Source organism: Schistocerca serialis, chromosome 2 (assembly GCF_023864345.2).
Source record: "Schistocerca serialis cubense isolate TAMUIC-IGC-003099 chromosome 2, iqSchSeri2.2, whole genome shotgun sequence".
Lineage (NCBI taxonomy): Eukaryota > Metazoa > Arthropoda > Insecta > Orthoptera > Acrididae > Schistocerca > Schistocerca serialis.
Genome location: NC_064639.1, coordinates 188,771,857 through 188,785,172, shown reverse-complemented (window position 1 = coordinate 188,785,172; position 13,316 = coordinate 188,771,857). Strand labels below are relative to the sequence as shown.

Below are 13,316 nucleotides of genomic sequence, written 5' to 3'. Positions count from 1 at the left end.
CAGAATGGACAGGTTATATACCTACCGCTCTCTCAGGGATGCGGTATCGTCCTTTGGGCCCAGGGCGTTAAGCAAGTGAAACTGAGACGGTGCCACGTGACTAGGCAGCCTCAACGTCTCCTTCCAGCCCCTTGAACTGCTCTCTTACAGAACACTAAACGCTACTACTTTTTAGTAAGCGGTGCCACACAGATTGTAGATACTTACCTGCCTGAATAAAGAAGCAGTAATACCAAATGGGTCGGTCGGGAGACCTCAGTGACTTCGAAAGTGGACAGTGGATTCACTTGAACAACAAACCTGTCAGGTACATTTAACCATTCTAAAGCTGCCCACGTAGTCATCTATTGGTGATGTGACTGTGAAGCGGAACTTTAAGGAACAGCCACAGCTAAACCAAGACCAGCCAGGAGGCCTCATGTCCTGGCGGACAGGAATCGTCAAGGATTGCGATGGATGGTTGTGGAAAATCACGTGAAATTGCTAGTGAGTTTCAAAATACTACCAGCAATCCACCTAGTACAATGACTGTGCATTTGGATTTTCGAAGAATGGGGTATAATGGTCGAGCACTCCTCATAGCCCACACATATCCGTAGTCAGTTTTAAGTGTCGCTCTAGGTGCTGTGGGCAACGGCCTTGCCGCAGTGGATACACCGGTTCCCGTCAGATCACCGAAGTTATGCGCTGTCGGGCGTGGCCGGCACTTGGATGGGTGACCATCGGGACGCCATGCGCTGTTGCCATTTTTCGGGGTGTACTCAGCCTCGTGATGACAACTGAGGAGCTACTCGACCGAATAGTAGCGGCTCCGGTCAAAGACAACCATCATAACGACCGGGAGAGCGGTGTGCTGACCACACGCCCATCCTATCCGCATCCTAATCTGAGGATGACACGGCGGTCGGATAATCCCGATGGGCCACTTGTGGCCTGAAGACGAAGTGCTAGGTGCTGTAAAGAGAGACGCCACTGGACAGTAGATATCTGTAAACGAATGATTACAAGTGATAGATCACGCTATGGATATTTTTCACAGCGTTGCGTACTGTGTAATGTTGAGGAGCAGTTCAGATATGATGAGTATTTTAGCATGACAATGCTCCATGTCATAAAGCAACATCCATAAGGCAATGACGTGTGTACAATAACAGTTCTGAAATAGCCTGGCATGCTGAGTCCAGACCTTAACAGAACACCTTTGGGATGAGTTCGGCCATCGAATTCGCTTGAGACCCACGGTCCAACATCACTACTTTTTCTGAATTCAGCTTATGAGGAAAAATGGGCTGCTGAGCCGTGGCGGCTGGCGCGAGGGTGTTCGACTTGCGTCGCTGATATCGATATTCGAATGTCCTGCTATCTTTGACTGCTCACCCTTCGGGTTTTCCGGGTGAACGTGTGACAAGTGAGTCTCCGGTCGGCGTTCAACGAGTCAACTTGTGTTGAAAACAAGCCCGCTTCCCTAACCGTGGTGCATGGGCCTCGCCGTGCTCGCCGCCCTTGTCTTCTGGCGCGCGCCGAATGTACGGTGCCGACCATTGGGCGCCTTGACGTGCAAATTATGGTGGGTTCGTCGTCTCACAATGAACAGCTTCCAAGCTCGTAATTTGCGAGCTCCAAGTTACGTATGACTTTTATTCTGTGTTTAACTAAGAAGACTGTTGAAAGTTATTGTGGCATGGGTAGCTGCCGGAGATGGTTCTGAACTTGGTTACTCAGCGGCTATTTTAAGGAGGCTGGCGTTCTTCATTCCGTTTTCGATCATCCGTGGAGTGTGTGTTTTAAGTGGTTTTCATGCGAATTTTAACTTGTTTTAGGACGTATTGTACGTTTTGGGACTGGCTGCGGTTGTGTAAGTGCCCTGCAGCTGTAGAGTTAATGGTGTAATCATTTGTCACGGCTGCATTTTGTATGTTTATTTAATGTTGAAGGTGCTTTAAGGCAACTGGAAGTGATCTCTAAGTTTCCTGCTAATTTACTGGGAGACGGGTAATGCTAGAGTATTGCTCCATAATAATTTGTGGCGTGCTCATTTTATATTACAGTTTGGCTGTGATTTGACTTTGTCTTCATTGCAATCTATTCGTGCTACAGGCCATTTGTTAAGACTGCTCGTTCCCTGGAGTCGGCACGGTTATGGATTCTTGTCACGACCGCTCATTGTGGGGCCGGTCGGATTATATATAAATATATACCGCATGCTATGTGACCTCGTGCGCAAGTCGTGGGGAGTGAACGCTCGTATTGCCTGCTGGCCGTAACGTTATTGCTTCCAAACAGTGGTATGGGCCTTAACGCTGTTCTCTAAAGTTAAGTGCAATTTGGGAATCATTCTGAGTCATTATGTCCGTTAATTAAGTGAGACCACCTTGTTAATATTGGCGTTTCTATAAGTCATTTTATTGCTTATTACTAGCCCTTCTTATTTAACACTTATGTTAATCATTTGTGTATCTTTAATGAACGTGAAACTTGTCATTATTACTGTGTGCAAGTTTTGCGACCTTGGTTAGCCCCCTTTGTATTTTTAGTTTAAGCATGCTTCATTGTGGACCTTTATGTGGGCAGTTCAGTTTTATTAAGCTTTAAGAACTCTTTGTTATTTATGAAGTTGTAGCATTATGTGGCTGTGTAGCTTTCGTTGGAAGTATATAGTGTTATTAGTGTCTTGGGATATGGAAAAACAAGAACAATTGTTTGTGATTGATTATTCATCGTCCCTACTGTCAATGATTTTCGTTGTGGACGCAAAATAATTTGATTCTTATTCGTGTTTATGTAATTCAATCAAAGTGAAGATTTGTATATTGCATCAGTAAGAGGGCAAATGTCCGAATTGAAGTTTATAATAACGTCTGTTTTGAGTCAAATTAAAATTGTAAAACAATCGCAAGGTTGTCCATCACCAGTGATCCCGGGCTTCCTATTACCTTTAAATAACTGTGGTGTGATTGTAATTTCGATTTTCTAAAGAATTGTGTAGTACCACGATTCAGCTGCTATTCCTCCACAGACATTTAGACACCTTGCTGAAACTGTTCCCAGAGTGGTTCGAACTACCACTAGAGTGAAAGTTGGACACATCCCATATTAATGTCCAGAAATAGGGTGCTGGATACTTTTGATCAGGTAGTGTTTTATTCTTATAAGTCTCTAAATAGTTAGATATAGTGGGAATTAGTGAAGTTCGGCGGCAGGAGGAACAAGACTTCTGGTCAGGTGACTACAGGGTTATAAACACAAAATCAAATAGGGGTAATGCAGGAGTAGGTTTAATAATGAATAGGAAAATAGGAATGCGGGTAAGCTACTACAAACAGCATAGTGTACGCATTATTGTGGCCAAGATAGATACGAAGCCCACACCTACTACAGTAGTACAAGTTTATATGCCAACTAGCTCTGCAGATGACGAAGAAATTGAAGAAATGTATGATGAAATAAAAGAAATTATTCAGATTGTGAAGGGAGACGAAAATTTAATAGTCATGGGTGACTGGAATTCGAGTGTAGGAAAAGGGAGAGAAGGAAACATAGTAGGTGAATATGGATTGGGGCTAAGAAATGAAAGAGGAAGCCGCCTGGTAGAATTTTGCACAGAGCACAACATAATCATAGCTAACACTTGGTTTAAGAATCATGAAAGAAGGTTGTATACATGGAAGAACCCTGGAGATAATAAAAGGTATCAGATAGATTATATAATGGTAAGACAGAGATTTAGGAACCAGGTTTTAAATTGTAAGACATTTCCAGGGGCGGAGGTGGACTCTGACCACAATCTATTGGCTATGACCTGTAGATTAAAACTGAAGAAACTGCAAAAAGGTGGGAATTTAAGGAGATGGGACTTGGATAAACTGAAAGAACCAGAGGTTGTACAGAGTCTCAGGGTGAGCATAAGGGATCAATTGACAGGAATGGGGGAAAGAAATACAGTAGAAGAAGAATGGGCAGCTTTGAGGGATGAAGTAGCGAAGGCAGGAGAGGATCAAGTAGGTAAAAAGACGAGGGCTAGTAGAAATCCTTGGGGTAACAGAAGAGATATTGAATTTAATTGATGAAAGGAGAAAATATAAAAGTGCAGTAAATGAAGCAGGCAAAAAGGAATACAAACGTCTCAAAAATGAGATCGACAGGAAGTGCAAAATGGCTAAGCAGGGATGGCTAGAGGACAAATGTAAGGATGTAGAGGCCTATCTCACTAGGGGTAAGATAGATACTGCCTACGGGAAAATTAAAGAGACCTTTGGAGATAAGAGAACGATTTGTATGAATATCAAGAGCTCAGATGGCAACCCAGTTCTAAGCAAAGGAGGGAAAGCAGAAAGGTGGAAGGAGTATATGGAGGGTCTATACAAGGGCGATGTACTTGAGGACAATATTATGGAAATGGAAGAGGATGTAGATGAAGATGAAATGGGAGATACGATACCGCGTGAAGAGTTTGACAGAGCACTGAAAGACCTGAGTCGAAACAAGGCCCCCGGAGTAGACAACATTCCATTGGAACTACTGACGGCCTTGGAAGAGCCAGTCCTGACAAAACTCTACCATCTGGTGAGCAAGATGTATGAAACAGGCGAAATACCCTCAGACTTCAAGAAGAATATAATAATTCCAATCCCAAAGAAAGCAGATGTTGACAGATGTGAAAATTACCGAACTATCAGTTTAATAAGTCACAGCTGCAAAATACTAACACGAATTCTTTACAGGCGAATGGAAAAACTAGTAGAAGCCAACCTCGGGGAACATCAGTTTGGATTCCGTAGAAACACTGGAACACGTGAGGCAATACTGACCTTACGACTTATCTTAGAAGAAAGATTAAGAAAAGGCAAACCTACGTTTCTAGCATTTGTAGACTTAGAGAAAGCTTTTGACAATGTTAACTGGAATACTCTCTTTCAAATTCTGAAGGTGGCAGGGGTAAAATACAGGGCTATTTACAATTTGTACAGAAACCAGATGGCAGTTATAAGAGTCGAGGGGCATGAAAGGGAAGCAGTGGTTGGGAAGGGAGTAAGACAGGGTTGTTGCCTCTCCCCGATGTTATTCAATCTGTATATGGAGCAAGCAGTAAAGGAAACAAAAGAAAAATTCAGAGTAGGTATTAAAATTCATGGAGAAGTGTGGGGCGGCGGATGAGTTTGGAAAAAGTAAACTAAAATCTGATTGATGGATAAACGCTTGCGTATTGACTCAGTTTCTAGCTCTTAGAATGTTGTTATTGCTGTCTTTTGCCGTTCTCAACACTGTCTCTCTATTTACTCCGTGACCCCCAGAAAGTGATTTAATAAAACTTGGAGCCAGTAAATAGATATCCTAGTGCCCACTTTACCTGAGAATGTTCTTATAGCTGCAGCTTATAACTCTGAGGAATTAGGAGATTGTCCGGGATTTCTAATCAAAAACGGTTTTCCAAAATAGTTGAGTATATTCTGAAATTCACTAATAAAAACCACAAGTATCCCTACTACCTAACTAACAGAACAGTTCAGAGTCTAATGCGCTGATGCAACTATAAATGTCCGAATCAAATGTTAAAAAGAATGCTCGCCATAATTTGATGAGAGTATTTCATCAAACGCCACGCTAAATTTTTGGTAGAATGTCTGTCCCGCGATGGCACGTGAAAATACGACAATACGCAAACTGAAGCTAGTTAATGAAAATCATCCCAGAGTTAACACTTCACATAAAATGTCTTCATGGTTCCGCGTATCTCTAGTAACTTAATACGGCACCCGAGGCGGTTTGCAGCAGATACACTGATGCGACGCGACTACCGACACAGATGGCGTGTCATTCAGCGTCTGGAGAGAACTGGGGCCTTGCTTCCTCGCGTAGCGTCCTTATATATAAAGCCGCGGTGTGGACGGCGAAGGGAACGCCTGATCTTTTCGGCTCTCTCGACTAGCTGCTGGGCTAGTAACGCACCACTTCAAGTTACATAATAATTTATAGCTTCTTTTGCTTATGGCCGATGAAGCTCTTAATTTAAACGTGCATTCAGCACGCAGGTAAGTATTGATAATAAAATTTTGACGTGGCTAAGTTAAATACTTCGGGCGAGAGAATTAATCTAATTACACAGCACGCAGCAGATGAGCTCTGAACTGTCCCTTTTGAGATCCGCCATCGCTATAATTTTATAGGTATTAAAAAGAAACTTTACACATCTTCATAATCATAGCGGACCTCCAACCTATTTAAATCTAAACATCCTAGCCTTATTTACTAGCCTACTTAATCTATCTTGCTTCCTTCAGTTTTGAGATGAAAACCAGAAAACCATGAATTTCCACTAAAATCTTAATATGTGAAATCCAAAGTACTGTTTTTATTAAATCATTATGAAAGATGAATCTAAATATAAATTTTGAAGTCTCTAGCTCTTTTCTGTTGCGCCAATGATTTTTCCAGAAAAACGTCCAAATCTCGGAAATGGCTGAAGTTATCGAACTGATATTTAACACACATTAATTTAGTATTATTTCTGACATGCTAGAAAAGTTTTAGTTCATTTGCTTGATTTTTAAGGTATTGCGCAACATTTATGACGTCAGAGCTAGTTACAGCAGACTGGCTGGCACACAACGGAAACTGATGTGAATTTTTTACAGCGTGAGTAGGCTGCTTCCCTACATCACCCTCTACTTAAATTTTTTGTTTATGAATGTTAATGAATGAAAAAAAAAATTTAATTACAAAAAGGGAAGCAAGAGTACATTTTAACTTCCTATGAAACATCATAATTGAAATATAAACCTGTATAAACATTAAAGAAAACTGATTACCTACATTAATTATTTAAATTGTAGGCATGTTCACTGCCTTTTAAACAATGTCATTACTCAAAATTTTAAGCAAAGTCATGAAATATTTTGGCATACATATTGCCTTAGACAAACAAACACATAGAAATTGAAAAATTATAAAATCTTAACTACATTAAATACATTTTTACATACACAAATTCAAAGAAAATAAACTGATACATAAACAGATGATTATCTCTTAGCAGTCTTTTCTAAACCTGGAAGAAAAGTTCTACAAATAATTTTTACACACGTGGTTGTAGCCGCTTTGGCTGGCGTCCTACACTTCCATTCACAAGGGTAGAGAAGGGGAAGTTGCTATGGTGTGCGTCCTTCACGTTCTCTCTAAATTACAGGGGGGAAAGTGGAGGGGTCACTGTGAGTTGTGTCCAAGTCACTCCACGCTTTCACGCAGCTACCAGGCTGCCATTATCTGGTTTGTCCTGTAGAACAAACAAAAAGAGTGCCTCAGACTCTGTTCACTTAAAATCTAAGGGTGGGTCACAATGAAATTGGGATATATACATTTTATCCTTTGTTATTTTGCTGGAACAAAGTTAACAGAACTTTTTCAATTTTACTCTCGTGGTTACTTAACTGTCATAAAATCGGTAAACAAATGGCTCAAAACGCCGTTAGTCACTTACAAGAGAAAATTTTATGCTCAAGGCATATAATCATAAATCCTATTTAATCTGAATTTATTAGTTCTGGGCCGGAACACTGAACCAATGCTCGGTACATTCCCGACAAATCTGCATCTTATTTACTTAACTGACTCATCTTTGATTACTATATTCTTAGAGATAGTATGAGTATGATTAATGGTTGTTTTCTCAGCTTCTTTGTACATGTGAGTAACTTTTGGTAATAGTACAGTTGTGAGTGTTCAAAACACACTACGTTTAGTTGACTACTAAATCCACTTATTGGTCCTCTGCTGTTGTCAGTTCCACATCTGCAATTACGTACTTACTTACTTTGAAGTGTATTTATGCTGAGCTAAAATAATGTTTCACGTCTGTCAGTATGTTATTTATTTATTTTGCTAGTGCATGTACTTAAATAATACTCACTCCATTTAAATTTAAAGCATAGGAAAGCACATTTATCTCATATTCATAGTGTATTGCAGCTGATTAGTTTGCTCACGTGGCAATCCATTTCCACTCGATCGGACGCTGAAACCTCAGGTAGTCTTTCTCAGACCTACCATTAAACTGCATCAAATAATTATGGACGAGCGTAATGCTAAATTCCTTAAACCTATAGGACACCATGAGCTGCTCTGTCTCATCTAACATAAGGGTACCTATGGTCGCATTCACGCCTCCAACTCATAACCTCAATACGTGTAGGTGTATCCTGTCACACACTACACTAAAATAATGGCCAACTCCAACCGTATAAATACTTCAGGGACGTGTCCTTCACGTCTCAACCACAAACACTGCTCAATTCTATTACACAGCCTTTCCTTGCTACACCAGGTGAATTTATCCTTACCACTTATGTGCATATTTTTCCTAACACTAAGCAATCTCTTTTACTATTTATTAGTTAGCTCTAATGCATACACTAGGTTTCACTACCACTTCAGATCTTGCTTGTACATGAATTCATATATCTTTTTAGATTACTGTTGGTGGATCATTCCAATAAAATAACACTTTGTACTTATTATATTACCAGGGTACTATACATACTTGTTACTCAAATACATTTTATATCTTAATTACGTCATACTTCTCTATTGTTTGTCACTATTAGGTTTGTCACATTAGGTATTTTCTTTTATCACTAATCGGTAGACAGAATGGTTACATAACTCATGGCTTGATAGTCATGACAGAAAATTTTCATGTCTGGAAAGAAGATGTCGAAATTTTTGTAGATAGGAAAGATGAAGAATGAGTGAGACCTGAAATGGGAAAGAAGATCTCACACAGCTGGGACTGCACAGCTGCCACACTGTGTAGAGGTTAAAGAACAACCTCCTCCCTACAGCATTCATTGGTTAAATGCTGTAAAGAAGAGTTAGAAATTTTAGGTGGATAGGAAAGATGAAGATTGAGTGAGACCTGAAAAGGAAAGAAGATCTCACACAGCTGGGACTGCACAGCTGCCACACTGTGTAGAGGTTACAGAACAACCTCCTCCCTACAGCATTCATTGGTTTAATGCTGTAAAGATCAGTTAGAAATTTTTATATGTTGTAAGAAGACGTCGAAATTTTGTAGATAGGAAAGATGAAGAATGAGTGAGACCTGAAAGGGAAAGAAGATCTCACACAGCTGGGACTGCACAGCTGCCACACTGTGTAGAGGTTACAGAACAACCTCCTCCCTACAGCATTCATTCACTACCTATGAATTTCTTTAGGTCAATCACGTTCCTGAGACCTAATAGCTTCTTACTTTTTGGGTACTCCAGCCTATATGCATTGGCATGTGGCTTTCCTATTATCCTGAAAGGTCCTTGGTATACGAACATGAATTTCTTGGTTTCTGCATTTACTTTCTTTGATTTTTCTTTGGTTTTGACAAGCACTAATTGACCTATTTCAAAGCTAGTAGGTACAGCTTTTGCGTCATGACGCTTCTTCCTATCCAACGCTCTTTTTCTCATATTAGCCCTGGCCTTTAGTTTCTTCTCGTCTGTGGATATTTGCGTTAGAATAGGAAATTCTACCATATCTGCAATCACATTATGCGGTTCTTGACCAAACATCAATTCGCAAGGTGCAAAACCAGTTGCATCGTGTCTTAAGTTGTTAATTACATTCTCGAAATACTTAATGTGCTCTGCCCAACTTGAGTGTTTCCGAGCACAATAAGTTCTGCAAAGCCTATTCAATTCCCTCATAATACGTTCACTCATATTTCCTTGAGGGAAATACGCAGATATTTTCAGATGTTTCACGCCGGCCTTATCTAGACATTCCTTAAATCTATCAGAAGTAAATGGAGGTCCATTGTCTGACAGCAAATTCTTCGGAACGCCAACGTTCACGAAGACATCTTTTTCCAACTTTTCAACCAATGTTTTTGCATTTGCTCTTTTAATTGGGTATAGTTTAACATACTTACTGAATCCATCCACCACAACAAAAACATGGGTGCAACCACCTCTCGAAACAGGAAGAGGGCCAAACAAATCACAAGCCAGTAATTCTAGGGTTTCAGTTGGCTCTACTGAATGCATATCTCCTTGTATTTTGGTGTTGGCAGCACGGACTTTCTGGCACACTACACACGATGCTAGACGCTTGGCCACACGGCGGTACATGTTGTCAAACACAACCTTCTCTTGTAATTTGGCAATGCACTTCTTTGCACCGTAGTGCCCATACCTCAGGTGTACATAGTCGATTAGTAAGTCTACATGTTGTGAGGGAAAGCACAGCTTCCACTCAGAAACACCTACCTTCTTCCTTCTAAACAGAATACCTTTATGCAGACAATAGTATTGTGAAACCTTAGGATAGTTCGCATTTCCTAAATAGCTCTTCACTAATCTCAGTTGGTCATCTGCATTCTGCTCACGTCTCAAGTTCTTAATCACTCTCTTTAATGCACTTTCCTCCTTTACTTCGTGCAATGCAAACATTCGAATTTCATTTAGGTCTGTTGCTGTAATTCCCGCGTCATCACAGAGCTCCGCACTTCTAGATAACCCATCAGCTACCAGATTGTCTTTCCCTTGAATATATCTAACCTCAAGGTCAAACTGCTGGAGATACAATGACCATCTTACCAAACGAGAATTCCTCAACTTACAGGTCTTTAAAAAGGTCAAAGCCTTATGGTCACTGTAAACTATTATCTTGTGACCTAATAGATACTGCTCAAACTTCTGTACCCCAAATACAATTGCCAACGCTTCTAGTTCTGAGATGCCATAATTTCTCTCTGCTGCCTGTAAAGATCGACTTGCGAAAGCTATAGTCTTGTGCACTTCTCGTTCGTTCTCTATTTCTACTTGGAATATCTCCACAGCTATACCATAGCCACTAGCATCAACAGACATACAGAATGGTTTTTCAAAGTCAGGATGATGCAAAATTGGACTATTAATTAAAGATTGTTTAAGTACCTCAAACGCCTGTTGACATTCTGCTGTCCAAACCCAAGGGGTATTCTTTTTCAGCAGGAGGTGAAGACAGGGAGCATTAAAAGCCTGATCACTAACAAAACGTCTATAGAAGCCGAAAAGACCGAACATTGATCTCAATTGCTTCTTGTTTCTGGGAGCCTCAAATTTTTCAATGACTGCTAGCTTGCCTGGGTCAGGCAGAATACCTTTTCCACTTATCCTATATCCCAAGAAACCTATTTCCTCTTTAACGCACTCAGTCTTTTCAATCTTTAGTTTCATGCCACCTCTCTCGATAGCCTCTAACACTTCCTCTAATAAATCTATGTGTTCTTCCCAGGTAGGAGTTGCTATTAACAGATCATCTACGTAAACTGTTATTTTATTGCTTAAAGCTGGTCCTAAAACATGGCACATCACACGTACGAAGGCACAAACAGAGATATTAAGTCCGAAAGGTACCACACGGTATTGGTAACAAACTCCTTCGTATAAGAAAGCTGTGTACTTCCTTGAACTTTCCGCCAGTGGCAAATTCCAATACCCACACGTGATGTCCATAGACGTTAAGAATTTTACTCCCCGGAATTTTTGCAGTAACTCGTCCATGTTCTGCGGTCTATCACTTTCCCTAACCACAATTTCATTCAACCAACGAGCGTCCAAGACCAATCTGACACTCCCGTCTCTTTTTGGTACAACAACAAGAGGATTATTGTACTCACTGACCGCTTTCTCAATCACACCCCACTCTAGCATTCTCTGTATTTCCTTTCGAACTGTCTCCTTCCTAGCTACATGTATTTGGTATGGCTTCCTGAAAAACACTTGGCCGGGTTTCACTTGTAATTGACATTCATAACCCTTGACTATGCCAGGTCGATCCGAAAATACTTTATGATGCCTTTTTAGAACCTGTCTCAGTTCTTCCTTCTGATTGGCGGAAATTTTATCGATTTCCTGCAACTTAGCTTCTATCTTGTCTAAAATAATTGCTTCTTCTTCTTCTTCTGTGTTCAGCTTATTGTTATTAAGATTAACACCTTCGTCCCAATACCTCCTATTTTTCAGAACTCGTATGGGCAGCTCCCAAGTTTCATGATCAGTTACTACATGTTTATCACTAAAACGTACTATAATTATTCCGGTTATTGGCAAGACCATTTTTAACTGGCTTCTTTCAAAATCAACAACACTCTGATATTTCGACAAGAAATCTATGCCAATTAAAACCTCAATACTGAGATTATGTACAATTAAACATGGATGATCAATTAAATTACCATTAATGTTAAAGGGTAGTAAAGCTTCTTGCTTCACCGTTTTTGAAACCTTGCCAGTAGCACCAATTATTCTTAGTCCTGATACCCTCATTACTGTAAGCTTATCTTTACCAGGTAATGCATCAAAGAAGGACTGAGATATTGCACTCACCTCACTTCCACTATCTAAGAGACATCGTACCTTGATACCCAACATATTCACTATTATTATAGGGTGGCTTATTCTAGGTTGTACAGGTGGTTCCTCACATTCATCTAGTAGTTCCTTTTGGATTTGTCTCCAACTAAAGTGATCGACATCTGTCTTCATTACATTTAGGTCACAGTGTGTAGGGGTTTCCTGAATTACATTTTCAGCTGCCTTTTCCAGTCGGTCTATTAATTTTAAATCGAAACACCGCACGACTTCATTACATTTAGTTTGCTGAACATGACCCAAATTACTGTAGTCTGAGCGATTCTGCGCCTCCAGACCGGGCATAACATTAGTTACAGCTAAACCACTTTCACCATTATCGTCGGTTTCCTTCTCAAGTGACAACTGGTCACAGCTACTGGGTTCATCGACCCCAAACTGCCTACCCTCTACATTCCCACTTATCTCCTGTTCTAAATCTATTAGTACATTATCAACATCCTGCACAGGCACTTTAGATAAGAGCACATCATCCTCATCGTAAATATAAGCATGACTTTCTTCTGCTTCTTCACCTGTCAATTCAGTATTTTGTAGCTCATCTCTACTGTTACACTGCTGCGCCTTCTCTTTCTCTTCCCACTTAGAAAGCGTCTCTAACACGGTATCTATCAAATACTGTGAGTGATCTAATATTTCTGTTGTATCCTTAGGTGCTACCGACATTTCATCCATCTGTTCAGTTTGAGTATTCTGATCTGTCTTACCAATTCCCTTAACTACTGGCTTAGGAAAAGTAACCGCCTGGTGAGCGCCAGTGTCCTCATAGACGGGAACTAGTTTTCCTGCCTAGGTCTACTACTGTTTCCTTTATTTTCATTATAGTTAGCTGGCATAGCCTTACTTTCCGTACTGTTGTTTACATGCATATTTCTGTTTGGAACAAAATTATTATCCCTTGGACGCCATTGTTGG

General features: G+C 40.4%; 1 pseudogene; it reads left to right on the top strand.

Annotated features, from left to right (window-relative positions):
• The first annotated feature begins 629 nt into the window (after nucleotides 1-629).
• LOC126459647 (5S ribosomal RNA) lies at nucleotides 630-746 on the top strand (annotated as a pseudogene).
• Nucleotides 747-13,316: the final 12,570 nt, after the last annotated feature.